The sequence below is a fragment of the Panulirus ornatus genome, chromosome 32, assembly GCF_036320965.1.
Source record: "Panulirus ornatus isolate Po-2019 chromosome 32, ASM3632096v1, whole genome shotgun sequence".
NCBI lineage: Eukaryota > Metazoa > Arthropoda > Malacostraca > Decapoda > Palinuridae > Panulirus > Panulirus ornatus.
The window spans coordinates 22,138,427-22,155,275 of record NC_092255.1 but is presented as its reverse complement, the minus strand read 5'-3'; the positions used below and the strand labels follow the sequence as shown (position 1 = coordinate 22,155,275).

The window sequence follows — 16,849 nt, the reverse complement described above, 5'->3', positions numbered from 1 at the left end:
TGTTTGGTTTACGAGGTGGTTTGCGTTGAACAGGAAAAGCTTGAGATAGTAATTCATATTACGGATATTAAGAGGAAAATGATAAGCTGTCTCCATGACGCCATAACCTAGGTTCGATTCCCGGTAGGGAAGTCAATAAACAGGGGTTACTAGATGGAGCAGTATCTCCTATGGCCACTCCGGCCTCAAGACTTAGCGTGCATAGATAGATCTCATTCTCAATGTCGCTGATAAGTTAACCCTTAAGCACGACGGTACAACCTTCAAGAACAACGGTACGTACCGTCGTGCTCAAGGAAGTTAACATAGTGATAAAATAGGAAGGTACGAGAAAACAGACTGTTCATAACCCGTAGTAAACTGAACAGTGCGTTACGCTATTACGCTGCCTAAGACATTCAAGGCTGGAAATAAAATTGAGCCTGAAAGGTTGGTTCGACGTCAGAAAAGATGAAAAAAAAAAAAAAGGCTGACAATTCCGGTCCTGGAGTGCTACTCTCGGGAAATTCCGAAGCTGAAAACGTCCGTGATAAATGTCCATTTCTTCAAGCGAATTCTCCTGAAGATTGCCATTACGAGGAGCCGGATATGGTCACGTACCCACAAGCCTGCGCAAGACAAGTACTTAATTAACTGCAACAGCCCCAAGGAGACCCTTCTCATAACGGCTAACACCACCGAACCGACTCCTAACCGAGACTGTCTCGAAAGATGCAGGTGGAGCGAGCAAACATGGGACAAAGAATGTTCAGCCGTCAGCCAAAGCAGAGGACAAGTGCGCTAACCACCGCGATCACCGCTAATTGTCCAGAAACCACAGCAACACGCCACAAAAATCCTTTAAAATTGTCTCTCATTAATATCACTCTACAGCCACTGAAAGGGTTTCTTCACTCTGACGGGGACCATGGCGCATGTCCTTAAACTTGGCAAGGGAAGGGCATGGTGTGTATGTCCATAGTGGTGGCGGGAACCAGGGGGTGTGGTGTCAAAACTTGGATGGGGAAGGACACGGTGTGTCCGGTGTGATGAAAGGTACGTGATGCACAAAGTGATGACGAAGATGGCGCATGTCTACATGACGCATGTCCACATGGCGCATGTCCACAGCGGTGACGAAAACGGCAAATGTCTATATAGACGATGAGGGAACAAGAAAATGTCTGGTGATGACATGGACGCGACAAATGCTTATAGTGTTGAGAAAGACACAAAAAAATGTCCACAATGATGACACACAAACACCAAATGTCCGTAGCGATGCTCTGAACACGGCAAACGTCCAATAATGATATGGACAAGTTGACGATTGCAAGATGGTGAACAGACACGCAATACGCCGCGGAGAATGTACGTGGTGATGAGGACACTCGACGCCATGCAGCGGTGGTGACCAGGTGCAGCAGCTCCACGCCGGCGAAAAGGTCAATGGACATGCGCATATCCACAACTCCGGAGTGTGTGGGAGTGAAAACTCTTGTTGTCTTTATTTGCTTGTCACGGATGACTCCCAAATATTCCCTGAATATATATATATATATATATATATATATATATATATATATATATATATATATATATATATATATATATATACATTATACTTAGTCGCTGTCTCCCGCGTTAGAGAGGTAGCGCAAGGAAACAGACGAAAGAATGCCCCAACCCACCCACATACAAATGTATATACATAAACGCCCACACACGTTCATAGATATACCTATACACTTCAACGCACACAAACACACACACATACATACACAGATATATACACATATACACATGTGCATATTCATACTTACTTCTCTTTGCCCTTGCGTTCCTCTCTTAATCTTTCGTTATTCCTTCGTTAAGCGCATACTCAGAATTCCAGCGGTGTGTAATCGTTCATCTCCAGCACGGTATCCAGGATCACGGTTTCCAGGACCCTGGTGGAGTCTGAGACTTACAAGCGACTGCGGACCGTTCCACGTATGCTGAAGACCACTCCTGCAGATGAAAGTCTTCAGCTCGTGTCCCGGGCGATGGTGTCTGCTCACCGAAGCTTCGTTAAGGTCATAAAAAACTTTCTGGAGGAAGATTTTGCTCCTCTTCCCGTTACTCTAATGCCTTTGAGGTAATCTTACGAAGTCTTAGGACATCGCAGTATGCTTTCACGTAAATGTTTCATCAAAACAGGATTATTCAATGTATATGTGTCTCTGGTACGACACATACAAACATAAACACAAACACACTGACAAAAACTCACAGCAATTGTTCACGTTTCCCAGTACTCTTGGACAGGATATCTTTTCTATGTCAGTGCACGAACTTCAGCATTCCCAACAACAAATATAAAAAAAAATCAACACTAAATAAAACGTAACCATAGAATAACGCAAACAAAATGTTCAAGCTTTGAGAGTACTCTTTCACGTCCTTTACAGAAACAATTCCAAGACCTTGAACAAATATTTTGGACGAAGATCCTGTGTGACGACGATTAAGATCACAACACAACTCGGGTTTAGTTGGGCGAACACACATTCATGATACGGTTGCGTTTATGACACGGGGGACTGATCCCAAGGTCAAGTCCCGGTGATTATAGTGATGTGGCCAACACTCTGGTGGTGGTGACAATGGCTGGTACGTGGAATGACAGTAATGGTGAGTATCAAACACAGGTGAGGATGATAGGTGCTGAGATGATGATCATGAGGGACGACCATTACCAAACCCTGAATTAGTACTGTGAGGGGTCCTTTAACTGTCCTTGTCAGCGTGGATGTCGCATCGATAATAGCCTCTTTTAAGATTATAAACTGAAGGATGTCGCAAGTAACTCAGAAATTGCCATAAAACAGGATTACCTTGGATTACCGTAGACGTCACAGTGACGTCTGCCAGAGTAGATACCAAACCACACACACACACACACACACACACACACACACACACCCTTAACGACAAGAGTGATGACTGGAAAAGCCAGTCACTCATATACGACTTTGGCGAGTCGTCACCTCTCCCTAACTGGTCAATAAGAGAGCGGCTCAGTCTCCATAATCCAACCCCTTGAGAACAACGAAGCGAATCGTCAGCACGACGGTACGACCCATGGTTATGTACGATGTTACGACCCCCTCCCCCCCCTGGTAATGACAGGGTGATCCATAACCAGAACATTAAGGCTAAGGGTCGTACCACTGTCCTCAAGGGGATGAAATGCACTCAAATGAAATCCACTGACGAAGGAGAATGATAAAGAACAGGATGATGAAATAGTAAATGAGTAAAGGAAGGAGAAAGACAGAGTCAACAATAGTGAAGTAGAATATGGGATTATATACAGTGGGAAGTAATAGTGGTGGAGAGAGAGAGAGAGAGAGAGAGAGAGAGAGAGAGAGAGAGAGAGAGAGAGAGAGAGAGAGAGAGAGAGAGAGAGAGAGAGAGAGAGAGAGAGAGAGGAGAGAGAGAGAGAGAGAGAGAACAAAGGTGAATTTTCGGAAGGAAGACAATGTAACATGAATAATGAGCAGGTAATTAAAAACAACGGATGTATATTAAATGAAAGAGGATGCAAAGAAAAAGAAAATATAAGATGCGGGTAGACAACTAACAGGAGGTGATGACTGGGAGGCGTTAGAAAGCCCGGTGGCATCTGACAATGGAACATTCGTGGCTGGGAAACAAGGAGGGTAAGAGGGTGTCTGTTGTCTGTTTGGGGCGGGCTGTGACGAAAGGCCGAAGACGCCCAACCTGCGGTAGCACTCTGTGGACACACGCTGTGGCAGCGCCCCAACTCGCCCTCCTGACGATGTTCGCTGTCTTAAGGTAGCTGGGCACTTCAGTGTTGCCATCACACAGAAACCTTAACATAACCGATACCTTAGCAATACTTTAGTGTCTCGTCATCTACCCATGTGTTTACCTCTTATTTTGCTGATTTTTTCAAAATTCATTTTCGTGTTTTACTAAACTTATTGTTCATTTACTGTTTTCTATTTCTATCTTAATTTTCATTTACTGAATTATCTCACCATTATCATTATCACTGAAATTATTTCCTTATCATTATCTACCAATTTATGTCATCTGCCGTGATAAGGTTATCACAGACAATGCCAAGTCAAAAATACAGTGAGACTGGGAGAGTTTAGCGCAAAGCTTCTGCTTGAAAAGATTTGCTCAACTGAAGAAAGTTTTAAGTAGATTACAACATTATCACTTAAAAATCACTTATAAAAAGTTAATGCAAAGACACAGCAATGAAACCAACTTGGAGATGTGAAATAGTACCTTTTAGACTCCTCTTTATTGAGAAAGATTCATAGATGAAACAGGTATCAAGATGTAACGAAGATAAACATATGTTTTCATCAACAGAAAGAAAAGAAAATCAGAGGTTGACTGATGAAAAAGCTGATGGCCTACAGGAGACGGAAATGACACAATTGCACCAAGCGGGTTCAACTGCTCCAAAGCGTCGTAGATAAAAACCAGTAGAAAGATTCTGACAGATGCCCAGGCAGAAAAGTAATGCTGACAATAGACGTTACTTCGGAATGATCACTGGTCATTATGCTAATTGAGCACGACGATACGATCCTTGAACACGATGGTACGATCTTTGAGCACGACGGTGCGATCCTTGAACACGATGGTACGATCTTTGAACACGACGGTGCGATCCTTGAACACGATGGTACGATCTTTGAACACAACGGTGTGATCCTTGAACACGGCGGTGCAATCTTTGAACATGAGAGTACGATCCTTGAACACGACGGTGCGATCCTTGAACACGACTGAACGATCCTTGAACACGGCGGTGCGATCCTTGAACGATCCTTGGCACGATCTTTGAACACAACGGTGCGATGCTTGAACATAAGAGTACGATCAGTGAACGCGACGGCGCGATCCTTGAACACGACGGCGCGATCCTTGAGCACGACGGCGCGATCCTTGAGGACGACTTTATGATCCTTGAGTCTGACTGGATTCATTGCATGGTCTTTGTTGATCGTGGAGGCTTTGTTTGTTTACATGCTTCTTTTTCCTCTACCAGGAATTGATATAAAAAATTGGGGAGAGGCGACTTCATGAACGTAAAAGTTTGAAGTGACTATAGTTAGGTGAAGACTGAAAGCATCAGTAGGTACACAAGCAAAGAAAATGGGTATGAGGGTGTACTCTCTGACCTAACACTTAAGGTCAGGTCAGGGCAAAGCCATCATGCCCAAGGGTCGTCCCGTCGTGCCCAAGGATCGTGCGCATGTACTCACCGTCGTGCTCAAGGGTCTCGTCCAGTCGTGTCCAAGGGTCGTCCAGTCGTGTCCAAGGGTCGTACCGTCGTTCTCAACCTTACTTGCGTATCTATATTTGTTTCTTTTTGCGGTGTTGGGTGTGTATGCGTGTGTTTGTGCTTGTGTACTTCGAGTATGTATATCACTGTTTCTGCTTGTAGGTTTGGGGGCAGTGAATATACATGTGTACAATAGTTTTACATATGTGTATGTTTGTGTCTGTGTGTGTGTAGAAGCGAAGGCTGACATGACAGACATACAGTACAACATGCTGTCAGTCATTCGCCAGTGGTACATGTAAAACATAAATGCAGAAACAAAAGCAAACAACACAGATAACCACCCCCCTCCCCTCACGCAGGGCCACGATGTGGCCCTCCCCTGACCGGTGGCGAGACTGTGTTTCTCACCTTCACAAGGCCACAGTGTGGCCCTCCCCGACCTGTGGCGTGAGTGTGGTCCTCACAGACTCGGTGGAGTCCCCGACTCAAGGCCTTAGTGCGACCCCCGACATACGGCCTCAGTATTGCCCTTCTTAAGATTAGGTCTTTTTGCTGCCCTCTTCAACATCAGGCCTCAGTGTGGCCCTCCCAAAGATAAGGTCTCAGTGCGGCCCTCCCGAGCACAAAGCCTCAGTATGACCCTCCAAACATAAGGCCCAAGTGTGGCCTTTCCCTTCACAAGGCCTCAGAGTGGCTCCCAACACAAGGCCTCAACACGGCCCTCCCCAACACAAGGACTTAGTGTGGCCCTCTCCTACACAAGGCCTTAGAGTAACCCACGACACAGGGCCTCAACGCGGCCCTCCCCAGCACAGAGATACAGTGTGGCCCTCCCTTACACAAGGCCCCAGAGTGGCCCCCATCACAAGGCCTCAGTGCGGCCCTGCTGAGCGAGAGGTGCGTGCTGTGGCAGAACTCGTCAACACAGAGAAGGCCGCAGAGTTCCACTATTATTGTACAAAGTTGCATCTAATTCCCTTGTTATAGCGGGCCCTCAGGCGGGCTATTAGACACTGCCCTGGGCTGCTCTGTGATGATGAGGGGAACACTAGCGTCGGGGGGGACGGGAGGACAGCCTGTACGTGGCCTGTACATGGGCCTGTACGGGGAAGGCCACCTGTGGGAAGGAGTACCTCGCCGGCGAGAATACGGGGGCGTCCGTGGTACTTACTATGGTAATGGAGGGCGTATGATGGGAACAGTTTACACGGAAGGGAGCGGCGGAGTAGTGAAGTATACGGCAGGAGTAGTGGATCCAGCATTTAGGTGTTCATCTTCATCACTTTATGTACTTCCCCAACATGTTATGGAGTAGGTAAGGCATCACAGGCATTCGATCAACCCTCACACGCTATGGTGTGGGTAAGAAATTACAGGCACTCGACCACCTCACATGATCTGGTGTGGGTGAGATACACTACAGGCATTGGACCAGCCCACACACACAAGACATTACAGACATTCGACCAGCTCATACGTTATGATGTGAGCATGACATTACAAAATGATGGATGTTAGGAAGGTTACAGAGGTGGGTGGAGGGCCCCAGATATGGACAGGAGCGTCATGTCTAAGTAGAGTTACAGAGGGGGGCTGGAGGTCCCGTGTATTCGGTACAGAGATACAAACACGGTACAGGAGGGGCGGTTGGGCGGTAGCCATATATATGTGTGGTGGCTGCTGGAATATACGTCAGGGGGGAAGAGCGAGGAGAGGAATAAAACGAGGAATCACAAGAGAGAAAGAGAGAGAGAGGAGAGAGAGGAGAGAGAGAGAGAGAGAGAGAGAGAGAGAGAGAGAGAGAGAGAGAGAGAGAGAGAGAGAGAGAGAGAGAGAGAGAGAGACAGAGAGAGAGAGAGAGACAGAGAGAGAGAGAGAGACAGAGAGAGAGAGAGAGACAGAGAGAGAGAGAGAGACAGAGAGAGACAGAGAGTGAGGGGCGAGGCAGAGGGGGAAGGGAGAGTGAGGGGCGAAGCAGAGGGGAAGAGCTGAGCGAGGGGAAAAGCAGAGGGAATGGGAGAGCAAGGGGAGAGAGGCAGAGGGGATAGGAAGAGTTGTCTAGCTTGATTGGTTAATATGTAGAGATATGTTTATATAATGGGCCGAGAGGGGGGGTGGGGGAAGGGACGGCCGAGGGTGGACAGTCCAGTAGGCTGGCCCATCAGGGGAGGGTTCTGATGACGAGCACTGACCGAGATATGAGGGGAGAGAGAGAGAGAGAGAGAGAGAGAGAGAGAGAGAGAGAGAGAGAGAGAGAGAGAGAGAGAGAGAGAGAGAGAGAGAATCACCCGTCATACACCCTATGTGGCCATGATATAATCTTACGTGACAGAATCACATTACGAGATGCCATGACGAGGACAGTACATGCGAGATGGCACGAGAACTCTCACTTGGGCAAGAGAATAGAGAGAAGACTGGATGGCTTATAGACTATCATATTGCTACGGGATTCTGCGAGAGGAAACACTCGCAGGGAGTATCAAAAAAAAAAAAAAAAAAAAAAACGTCTGCCGGTGTAGAAATCTTCTCAGAGGAGGAGGAGGATATTGATGGCTCTGGGGTGAGGGTGGGTGTGGTGGTGATGTGGAAGTGGTGGTGATATGGACGTCTTGTCGGTGTGGGCTTGGCTGTGGTGTGGTCTTGTTGGTGATCTGGTTAAGGGTCATGAGGTAGTGGTAGCGGTCTGAGCCTCCTCAAGGTTGTGGTTTCATTGCTTGCCTACAAACAGCCCAAGAATTAAAACATCTAATAACGAAAGTGTGAAGAATATATATATATATATATATATATATATATATATATATATATATATATATATATATATATATATATATATATATATATATATAGAGAGAGAGAGAGAGAGAGAGAGAGAGAGAGAGAGAGAGAGAGAGAGAGAGAGAGAGCACGCGTGAGTGCCAGTAGAGAGAGAGAGAGAGAGAGAGAGAGCCATCTGCAGGCATCAACACCAGGCCGCCCATTCACACAATCCTTTGTTCATTTATTCATCTTTCCTGGCAGAGAATTGGCGTGGCTCTTCACCTGCCGTCAACAGTCGCCCTCTACCCCCTTGAGCTGTTGACCGGCGAGAGATACGCAGGACATGAGTTGACGGGTCGTCCTCAGGGTGAGGCCGTGCTCGAATCCAGCTAGATAACCACAGTGCGTCCCTCCACTGCCCAGCAGAGCGGGTGCTATCAGCGCACGATTTACACAGCAATCTACAAGCACTGTAAATACTAAAACAATAATAACCATAAAATTAAAGTGTGTGGAATATTTTTCCTTTTTTTTCGCTGCAACACAAATATAACGTAACGAAACGATTCATATAATTATGTGACGACAGGATTTTGTCATGATGTCGCTTTTCGTGAGTTTGCGATGACTGGCGATCATGTTACACAAGCTGATTAATACGAGGAAATTTAGGAATTAGGTCACAAAGTCTCGGTCCTATATCAACCAGGTCATCAGACCATATTAACATGCCACCAGGTCAGGTTTCACTCACTCCAGGTCACCCAATCTGGTTATAGTTTATCCAGGTAGCCATGTTGATACACTAGCCAGGTCATAAATACGTGAGGACCATCACCCACGTATGTACACCCATATCACTAGGTTAGGAGAGAGATATTGCACAGGTCAGTCGTCGAGAGATAAGCACTCCACTAGTTACTGTACCCTCGACTTTGCCTTGTCCATGTCACCTGGTCGAGGAGGAGGATCACCCAGGTCATCTGGTCGGGGAGAAGTATCACCCAGGTCATCTGGTCGGGGAGAAGGATCACCCAGGTCACCCAGGTCAGAGCCACTCATAACTCATATCCCCGAGTTCAGGCATTCGACCAGGATGTGCTAACCAGGACCAGGTAACCTCCAGGAGCGTCAGGTCGGAGCCATACACACACCCAGGTCCTCAGTTCAGGGTGATTACAATGCCATGGTCACCAAGTTAAAGGAGGGAAGGTCCCTCCCCAAGTCACCGGGTTAGACTCGTACGCGACCCAGGTTACCACATCATGACTATACAGCCCAAGCGACTCTGCATATCTCAATTACCATAACATTCACACACTGTGGTACCAGAAGCGTGGAGACGCCTGATGTGACCAGACCACCTACCCTATGGCTACTTGCCTACGTAAAAAAAAAAAGAAAAAAGGAAAAAAATGAAGAAAGAAAATCAACGACTAAAAGTTGGGCCACCGCAAGCCTAAAGCACCGAGCCTTATAGAATGGGGGCCTGCTGCCCGAGGCCTGCTGGAACAGACGTAAAAAGTCTTTTTTTTTCCCCTCCCTCTACGCTGGATACTTTTTCCCTCCACGATAAATTTTTGTTTCTTTCGACTGGCGGGGAGCGAGAGCAAAGAAGCCATCCAGCGCCCGCGCGATCTTAACTCTCTCTCTCTCTCTCTCTCTCTCTCTCTCTCTCTATCTATCTATCTATCTCTACTTTGTCGATTTTAGAACAATGAATCAAAGAGCGAAAATGAGCATAACTTACCTCATGTAGTTTGTAAAATCATAGTGTTTATGATCTTTGGGGCCCCCGAAACGCTGAGATAGCCGGCCACGTCCACCGGGCGAGACTACAAGCCATAAAGTGTACTGATGTCTGTTTGTCTGTGGGAAGAATGCGGGACAAATGAGCAACTGTGCGGCGTCTTTATTGTGGTAAATACATCATGGGCACGAGGGATCTTGAGATAAGCTGAATCGGTATTTGTAGGGTTGTAGGAATGGGTGATACCTTAACACATACAGAAAAGTATGACCCGTGCATGTCTCGGGAGTGAGGTTTCAAATGGATGAATGTCCGGTGATATGGTCTGTATAAGCCTAAGTTGGTTGTTTAGTATCTTTCCGGTCATTTCGGTGTGTGTGTGTGTGTGTGTGTGTGTGTGTGTGTGTGTGTGTGTGTGTGTGTGTGTGTGTGTGTGTAAAGCATCCTCATTTGAGTGTCTGTTTCCATTCGTTAGAGCTCTTTTTCCTCAGTCCCTCTTCTCTAGTCAGTGGCGTTTTCCCATCCCTTGTGGGCCCTACGCTCCTTCGTCCTCCTCACCATCCTCAGCTCTCGCATCTGTCTCTATCGCTGACCCAGACAAGGGACAGAAATCTACCAAACCAGTCATCAATGAAGGAGTGTTGTAGAGGTACTTACTGTGGCTGTGACATTCTTCTGCTGTGGCGCTCCTCCTAACGATTTATGCTCAGCCGCGGACAGACTACACATGGCCAACATATAATCATGGTGGCTGGCTGGAAACACAGCTGGTGCCGTCTCGGAGTCGCCTACACAACCAACTCTGCCTTTGGTCCCAACAATCAACATTGGATGGTCTCTACAACAGGAATGATCGGCCCCTACAACCAACACTGGTTAACCCCTACAACCAACACTGGCTTGACCCCCATATACGAAACTGATCGATCAGCTTTGACAAGTAACAGCTGTTGTTGACTACAACCATTAGTGACCAGTCTCCACAATCTAAACTGGCTAGCCTCCACAACCAACGCCTGCCGACCTCCACAACCAAAACTGGCTGGTCGAGGGAGGAGGAGGAGGAGGAGGAGGAGGAGGGGGAACGCCAGGAGTGCACGGGACACAACAACAACAAGGAAGGTTCTGAGTAGCGTGTGGGTCGTCCTGGCCTTGTGCCTCGCCCGCAGTGCAGTGTTCACTGTCTTGTTTACGGTGATCGAGACGCACCGCCGACTGTCTCGAGACTCAAGCGGCTGACACCTACATATCGTTACAACTTAATGCAGAGATTTGGGTTAAAAAGATCACAAGAATAACTGCCTGAGGATCCATGCTGCAAGGACGAGTCCACATGTCGACAGCGTCGAGTCGATCGACGGCTGAAGATGTCAGGTAAACAAATCTTGTTAATACTGATTGGCGACGGCTGGGGCGCTTCTACACGACTGTGTCAAAATACAGAGAACAAATTACATACGTGAAGTTTTTGCGCGCGCTTCTGCGTCACTTCAGTTCATTAATACCGTGGCGTGATTCCAAGACCGGCCGAGAAAATGACTGAAGGAGGTGTATTTCCTAGACTGGCCTGGAGCAGTCCAGCCAATGGTGATCCAACCCGTACACGGGGTTCACAGCCGTGTTGATTTCCGCCAGGTGGAGGGAACCATCACGACGACCCCCGCAACCACCACCAACTCCTGTCAGCAGTGCTGTGTCTGTATGGGTCAGGCCATCCACGCCATTCATGAGCCCAGACGAAGCCAAGACCAGTCCTTGTCCTGTTGCTGTGTGTGCATGGCGGACACACACACACACACACACACAGACACACACACAACAAGCAAGTCGTTCCGGTGCAGCAGTTAAGTATGACCGATGACAAAGGTTCAGCAGAGAGAGAGAGAGAGAGAGAGAGAGAGAGAGAGAGAGAGAGAGAGAGAGAGAGAGAGAGAGAGAGAGAGAGAGAGAGAGAGAGAGAGAGAGCTCCAGATTCTCAAGTGGACCGGACCTGGGTGCCGGGCGGTGATGGACACGCCTGAGACAGGTAGCACAACACCAGGTGGGTTCCTGGCTAAAGCCGCACCTCCATCCTGACGTTGGCTGAGCCGAGCTACCCCGCCTCTCCTCACAGCTCGCAGGTGGTGCCCCTTCGTACCAGCAGACTGATTGGCATGCCACGAATTACCTTGCCCGCGGTGTATACACACACACACACACACTTCTCTAACCTTCAGCAGGGAGAAACATGTGTGCTATGCCCACCATCACTATAAAGACAACGAGCACAAAAAAAGAAATATATCCTCGGCAAAAAAAGAAAACAATGTCTTTTCACTGCAACAAAATGGCGCCTCTCATACGACAGGTGTATCCAACCTGCATCGCAGTTTCAAAGATTTTTCGTGACCTTAGGATACAAGGAGGAGGACGCCCACTTGACCTTTTACCTTATCAATCTTAAGACTGCGACAGATTCGATCTTAGGCGTATGCGTACATACGTATCTTTACGATCAATATTTTTGCGTCGGTCTAGTCTGGATTTATTCTTAACTCCCTTCAGACATTATTCTGCAGGTTTCCCGTCTCTCAGTTTCTTCAACGTTCTTATCTTCATCTAATATCTTAATCAGCCTTTGTTTCACACGACTCTATCGTATCTCCTCGTCGCTTCCCACCACTCTCTCTCATCAGGCGATCTTCATGATGATAGAAAAAAAATAAATAATGTACCCTATGAGTGGTGGTACTACGCTGCGTTTTCTCTAAAACGTCACTGTCTTTTGTGGAAGACTCCCCAACCACGTTATGTGGCTTTTCCGAAGGACCGACAAGCAGAGGTTACGACTCTCCGTATATGAACGAACTGTCCTCGAGTATGACCGCGAAACCATATATCTGGATTTGTATTCAAGAATGCATATGATCCTATGCCTCTCCAATGCGTTCTTCACCGGAGACAGTTAATACGCCAAGCTCTCTGTCTCCTCAACCCAGCTGGAAACATCATGAGCATTTTGGGGTCACGCTGAAAAGAAGAAGAGAAGAAGAAGAAGAAGAAGAAGAAGAAGAAGAAGAAGAAGAAGAAGAAGAAGAAGAAGAAGAAGAAGCCAGTCCTCAAACTATATCGCGATCATAGCTATTATGTATTCCCCCTATACAGCATTTTTATAGCTAAGTTCTTCAGGTTCCTCGGATTCTGTCATCGTTCCTGTTCATCTAAACAGTCGTGTATCGCTGAGAGACACTACGATCACGTGATCCGCAGTTGTACTCACTTCCTTAACGTTAGAAATAAAGGTTGTGTCCAATACCCCGTCTCCTACGGCACTCCAAAATGCTGTGGCTTCAACAAGGTGTCTTTTTCCATTCGCCATAACTCCCTACGCTTTATGAACTTCCACCAATCTTCAGAATAATGTTGGTTTCCTACATATCTGCCATGTGCGTCCAGTCTTGTAAGTTGCTTCATCTGAAGGATTTCGTTGAGAGTGTCCTGAGAATCAAAGGAACAATAACATCCACACACCGACATTTATTCATTAAAGGCTGATACTGTGGTAGCTTTGAGAATTACCGTGGGAGAGTCGAACGCAACCCCATTCTAAGAATTCTACGACTAAGTTCTTAGCGTATATGCTCCAAGCCTTGTAAGAGCTTGTTCATTACTGTGTTAACGAAGGAAATGTTGACCCAAAACTATCCTTGCTATCATTATTTGCGGTGTTGAAAATTTGATCAACTCTCACTACCATCTTTTCATTAGTTTGGCCGATGGTGTATTCAGATCCGGAGCGATCTTACTTGCCGCCTGATCTTGTAAGAATTTTCAGATGAAACTTCGTCTCTCGCTCTGTGTGACCTCATCAAGCGCATCAGTAGTTTATGACACGTATTTAGTTATAGGGATGAAGCCGATAGCAGAGAGCTGGAGGTGTAACCCGGTGCTAAAGATGGGCAGAGGGTTGCACGCCCGCCAACGGGAACCGACGCCATCGCGGGCACTAAGGGCTGCTCACTTCTCCAAAGAAGGCGTCGTCGTACCGGAAAGTGAGGGGTCATCCACCCTCCAACCTGACCCGCAAGACCGACCTCACATCCCATCCTCCTCCTCCCGACGATTCCTTCGGTGCAAATGGATGCTTGTTACATGGAAGCACATTTCGGAACCTTGGCTCCTGGGAATTGCATTTGGTAAATGACATACTATTTAGAAGTAGGCCACCTGGCTCAACATCCTTGCTTCTTGGAAATTATATTCCAAAGCCTTTTATTAAATCTGGCCATTTTTTTTCTTTCTTCCTCTTCGCAGGAAAGGTTCACTGGCAACCCCTGCCGTATATTCTTATTTTCTTTTTCTACTATAATCAACGTAATCACATTTTTGTTTATAGCTGATGTGTGGGCAGTTTCAGGTGAGACTGAAGCATATCGTTGGGTTCTTTGCACCTTGAGTTCCTCTCCCAGTTCTTTGCACATTGAGTTCCTCTCCCAGTGGATGTACAACATATGCTCATGAAAATAAGGCATGAATATTCGTAACAACTGAAGAGAATTATCAGATTTATGACACGAAGCAAATATCTAAATTGGTCTCCTGGGAGCAGGGGAGGAGGCAAACTCCCCCATGCAGGTGTGAGAGGTAGCCACAGGGAAGCAGGCAAAATCCCTCATGCAGGTGTGAGGGGTAGACACAAGGAAGGAGGCAAACTCCCTCATGCAGGTGTGGGGGGTAGACACAAGGAAGGAGGCAAACTCCCTCATGCAGGTGTGAGGGGTAGACACAAGGAAGGAGGCAAACTCCCTCATGCAGGTGTGAGGGCAAGTTCCCTCATGCAAGTGTGAAGGAGAGTCACTCATTCAGGTGTGGCGTGGACTCCCTCTTGCACGTGTAGGGGGTACTCCCTCATGCAGGTGCTCGGGACTACCCCATGCATGTGTGGAGGACTACCTCATGCAAGTGTATTATACAGTAACAGATGCGCAACGTATATACAGCACAATACATGCGTTCTATAGCGATACAAAAAACATGCGCATTACAGTGCACAAGGACGCATGCGTTACATAGCAAAGCACACATGCCTTACGTACGTTACACGGCAGAACAACAAAAGCGTTACACATAACATCAAATATCACGTTACAAAGCACAGCAACACATGCGTTACACAGCACAGCAACGCATGCGTTAAACAGCACAGCAACACATGCGTTACACAGCAGAGCAACACATGCGTTACACAGCAAACCCAGCAGCTTTCCGCGACACGTGTTCTAATCCAACAAACCCTAAGATCACAGCACAAGTATTTTTCCGCTTCTGGAGATGCTTCACTGCTGCAGTGACAGAGAGCGGAGGCGGAGTCCCCCCCCTCTCTCTCTCTCTCTCTCTCTCTCTCTCTCTCTCTCTCTATATATATATATATATATATATATATATATATATATATATATATATATATATATATATATATTCCTATGAGTCCACGGGTGAAATGAAACAAGATAAGTTCCCAAGCGCACTTTCGTGTAATAATCACATCATCAGGGGAGATACAAGAAAGAAATATAACGGTTAGTTGATTTACAACGAAGAGACGTAGCTAAGACGCCATTTGGTAAACAAGTGATTGTCCAAAAATGAGAGAGAGAGAGAGAGAGAGAGAGAGAGAGAGAGAGAGAGAGAGAGAGAGAGAGAGAGAGAGAGAGAGAGAGAGAGAGAGAGAGAGCAACAGACGGACAAACTTGCAGACACACATACACAAAGGCACATAAACACACATCTGTAAGCAAAACCTGACATTCAACTTGTGCCATACACAGAAAACAAACGGAAAAGCCAAACAGCTACACATATAAACGAGCAAATATACAAACAAAGCCTCCACAATGAAACGAACGAGCAAACATACAAACAAACAAAGCCTCCACACTTAAACGAGCAAGCAAACAAAGCCGCCAAACTTAAACAAACGAGCAAACAAAGAAAGCCTCCAAACTTAAACAAGCAAACAAACAAACAAAGCTTCCAAACCTGAATGAGCAAACAAACAAACAAAGCCTCCAAACCTGAATGAACAAACAAACAAACAAAGCCTCCAAACCTGAATGAGAAAACAAACCAACAAAGCCTCCAAATCTAAACAAGCAAACAAACAAACAAAGCCTCCAAACTTAAACAAGCAAACAAACCAACAAAGCCTCCAAATTTAAACAAGCAAACAAACAAAGCCTCCAAACTTAAACGAGCGAGCAGACGAGCAGAGGGAGGCCGCCTCTTCGTTGTGATGTCAGAGGTGTCTCGCAGCGCGGGGAAGGAAGCATCGCTTGCTCTACACATGCTGGCACGACCATCGCCCTGAGCCGCTGTAATTAAATATATCGACTCTCGGCAGACCAAGCCACCCACCTTACACATCTCGCTATACGACCCGCGGTGTGCATAGCGCCGTACCGCCATCGTCATGCACTCACAAAATCATTACCCCGACGCCACGTGTCTCTCCGCTATACATCCAGTGAAGCGCTATGCACGCGCGTTCCCGCTACGCACCAGATCGACATGCCCCCTCGCAACATAGCGTCCCTGCTATGCACCGCGAAAATGCGATGTACAGTATGTGTTGCTGTTATATATCATGGTCATGCACAGCGCTATGTCCACTGCACACCAAAGGACATGCCATAGTCATGTACCTCTGCTATACACTCGAAGACACGTTTTAAACACACGTCAACCTTGCTATACGTCCACGGACACGCTATACGTAGCATCGCGTTTCCGCTATACACGCATGGACACGTCGTGCCTAAGGCCGTGTCCCATCCACATAGCAAGGACACACTGTATACAGCGCCGTTTCCCCTGCTATATACCCATATAAAGGCTATATACGGTGCTGCTTCCCCGCTATACATCTAAAACCATGCCATACCTGGCGCTATGTCGCCGCTATACAGCAACGACAACCTCAGTCAAAACGATGCAGTCCGGCTATACAACGAAGACCAGACACGACCTCGCTTTACGATGTGCGGATGGGCTATACACATCAC

At 46.9% G+C, this 16,849-nt stretch overlaps 1 long non-coding RNA gene across 1 annotated transcript in view; it reads right to left on the bottom strand.

Annotated features, from left to right (window-relative positions):
* Nucleotides 1–9,814: 9,814 nt before the first annotated feature.
* Nucleotides 9,815–16,849, bottom strand: part of LOC139759166 (uncharacterized) — a 287,348-nt gene continuing 280,313 nt past the window's right edge. The window contains exon 7 of the long non-coding RNA XR_011715005.1: nucleotides 9,815–9,928. This is a non-coding gene — a long non-coding RNA (uncharacterized lncRNA). The remainder of the gene's footprint in view (nucleotides 9,929–16,849) is intronic.